Here is a 3,842-nt window from a genome sequence, read left to right on the forward strand (position 1 = left end):
TTTTTGAAACTTAAATGTTGAAAACAGCGGTGCTAAGTAATATTTTATGGAAACTCTGATCCATTTTTAGTATTATTTGGTGAATAGAAAATTCAAAAGAGCATAATTTATTTGAAATAAAATCTTTTGTTACAGTGTACCTGTAAAAGTTTTAAAGGCTTAATTAATTAGTTCTTAGCACATGAGCTTGAGTAGCTGGAAACATTATTTGGGGAGGATTTACAGAATCAGCCTTGGTTACTCCACAAAGACAATAAGCAATAGCCAAACGATCTTCCAGATGAAGGTTTTTCTTCCAGCCTGAATATACAAACTCCCAGGAGCTTCAGTTTTCATATCATAGAGTGTGTTTGAAAGAGAATTAGTTCTGGATCTTCCACACTTCTCCAAAGGGCTTTATTTATTTCTGCCTGCTAGCACAGATTCTTAAGCAATAACACATAAACTTTCCTATTCAGCCTATATTGTTTCAATGATTTTGCTTATTGTTGAGCCTGTGCAGTTTATTGGGCTAACAATATAAAAAAAATTCAAATTGGAAACTTGGTGGTTTGAGAACCACTGAGAGATGAGATGAAAAAACAACTCATACATAATTTAAGTTTTGACGAAAACTCATACTCTGTATAATCTTATGCTCACCAAGACTGCACACACACACACACACACACACGCACAGACACACACACACACACACACACACACACACACACACACACACACACACACACACACACACACACACACACACATATATATATATATATATATATATATATATATATATATATATATATATATATATATAATTTATTTATTCATTTATTTTGTGCAAATTATGCCCTTTTACACTGGAGCAGCATTTCTGCAAAATGAAAGGCTGATAAAAGTCCCTTGTTTGGCGTGAATTACATGCATGCATGTTTGCTTTCCACAGACATTCATTCTTCCAATCTGATATTGAAATGATGTACCCCAGGCCCTTGGTCATCTGATTTCAATGTGAGATTTGCTAGTAAAGACCGGAATGCTATATGACGCCACACTGGCCTTTTGTGTGTGAGTGAGTGGAATTGAATTGAGTTGTGTAATAGTTGGACCCTGGAGTCATGCAGGAATATGCTTCGGCGGATTCCTTTTTCTTTTTTAAGCAGTGCTGTCAGTAAGACTCATGGGATAGATGATTGAAGCAGAGAAAACACTAAGGTGAGATAGAAAAGACTAGAATACACGCAGTTCATTTTTGCCAGGCCCACGTGGAGTCTGGCAGATTTTTGTAGAATCAGAACACTGGATGTTCTACACAAATTCCACCCTTTGCATGGTTGTCTGAAAAATTATACGATGTACCGTTTTTAGACATTTTACGATGCACATATACATGTACAGTATATAACAACAGTTTAAGCCTTTTCATTGAGTTCAGTAGTATAATCGGATGTGTTTATTAAGGTGTGAAGTTCAATTGCTCGCTGGAAGCAGACATCAATTAGATGGAGAATCAGTGGGGAGCTCACTGTAGTAGGAGGCAACTTTAATGAAAATTGAACACCACTTGAACTAACTTGGCAGACCGCCGCTCTCGCTCTGCATGGCAGCCTCATTATTTACCCATTAACAGACTCTCTGTTATAGCAGGCAAAGACTTGCTACTTTATCATGACTCCACATCGACTTGAATAAACAGAGTTTAGTCTCCTCAGCCTAATCTTACAGCTGGCAATTCTTATTGTGACAAATGGAGGCTTATGTTTACATAGTAAGCAAGAATTGTGTTGTCTATAAGCAAAAAGTTACTCCTACCAAGATAATTTTTTTATTTTTAATTGTTCAGAAAATTCAAGCTTCTCTTCAGAACCAGTTTTAGCAGTAATTCCAGCACTACCACAGGTCAAAGTGTAAAATAATTGTGAGTTTTTCAAATTCACCAAGACTGCATTCATTTGAGCAAAAATACAGTAAAAAAAGTGTATATATATTGCATTATTATTGCATTTTTCTGTATTATTGTATTTACATTATTTATGCCTTTGAATGTTCAGTTTCCACAAAAATGTTAAGTAGCAAAAACTCTTTTCAACATTATAATAATATGAAATATTTATAGAGCATAAATCAGCATATTAGAATGCTTTCTGAAGCATCACGTGACACTTAAGACTGAAGACTGTAGCCAACAATTATTATTATTTTAAACTGTAATAATATTTCACAATATTGCTGTTTTTACTGTATATTTTTTAATCAGATGTATTTATTTGTCCTGGCTTTTTGCCTGCATTATACAATTTACTGAGAAAGTAATTCTATCATATCATGTTCATGAGATCATATCATATCATGAGATATTTCCAGTGTTCTCTATCTCTTTTTTTCCCCCTCGTATGGCGCCTGTTGCTGAGAGATTTGGACAGTCCTGTCAGTCACAAGCTCTTTTGTCAAAACCTGTTAAATCCCAATTATTGAAGCATTCATGCTCTGTGTGGTTTGTGCCAAACAGAAATATGAAGAGAGTCTGGTGGTCTGTAGTTCAACATTATCATGTTACAATAGGCAGCATCACGGCTTTGGGTTATTAAAAAGAGATCAGACTGAAAGCACTGGAATTGTTCATGGACTGCTCCATTGTCTTCTAGAAGTGTTGGTATGTTCTGTCGGGGAGGGATCACTGATAATAAGGTCAATGGATTTAGGGTGGAGTGGGCAGAGTCACAGAAACTGGTGTCAATCAAATATGCACACAATGAAATCTTACTGATTTAGCTCTCTTTAAATGAGTATATTGTCAAGCTAGTTATACTTAAAGGGACAAATAAAAAATAAAAAATGTCATGATTTGCTCACCCCTTATGTCATATTTTTTACTGCTGTATAAATGTTTTTGTGAAATATGAAAAGCCACTCTTTTACACAAGTAATAATGTGAATTTATATTGACATGTTTTTTTTTATTTTTTATTTTATATTTATATTACAGTTTAAAAGTTTATTATGCACATCAAGGCTTAATTTCTTTGATCAAAAAATGCAGCCATTATAAAAACATTATATATTTATTTACAATTTTAAATAAATGCTTTCTAATTTAATGCATTTTAAAATGTAACTGTTCCTGTGATGACAAAGCTGAATTTTCAGCAGTCATTACTCTAGTCTTCAATGTCACACAATCCTTCAGAAATCATTCTTATTATGTATATATTTCTTTATATTTATATTTAAGTTGATCTACATTTTTTATGCAAATATGATTTATATATATATATATATATATATATATATATATATATATATATATATATATATATATATATATATATATATATATAAATTCTTTCTTTTTTAAAGTTTACCATACTTTTTATGCAGTTCTTTTGTAGGTTGTCAGTGTAAACGACCTATATGCAAGTGAGTAAATGAAAGTGAGTAAATAATAAACTATCCCTTTAACTTTATAAGTTCCCTGACCAGCCTTTCTTTAAACATTGAATATCACCTCACACGGGGAGACATGCTAAAAATAAATGAGGGTGGAGTTTTGACGGGTGTTTTCATATGAGACATGGACAGGAAGGGACAACTTCCTAATGTCCCGACTAGGACATACATTCTGTTCTTGCATTAGATATAGAGCAAAATAAACATTGAGAAACCAGGACAGTGAGGTTAGGAAATATCTTCCACACCACACCACACATGCCCTCCAATGTCAGAATGATTCTTGTAGAGTGAGTGCAACTTTGACAGTGTGTGTGGGATGTGAAAGAAAGGAAAAAAGTCTACCTAGAGGATCCTCCACTGGAAGAACAGTCCTCCCCTTTGCTCTCTCTCTCTCTCTCTCG

This window comes from Carassius gibelio, chromosome A18 (genome assembly GCF_023724105.1).
Source record: "Carassius gibelio isolate Cgi1373 ecotype wild population from Czech Republic chromosome A18, carGib1.2-hapl.c, whole genome shotgun sequence".
NCBI classification, from domain to species: Eukaryota; Metazoa; Chordata; class Actinopteri; order Cypriniformes; family Cyprinidae; genus Carassius; species Carassius gibelio.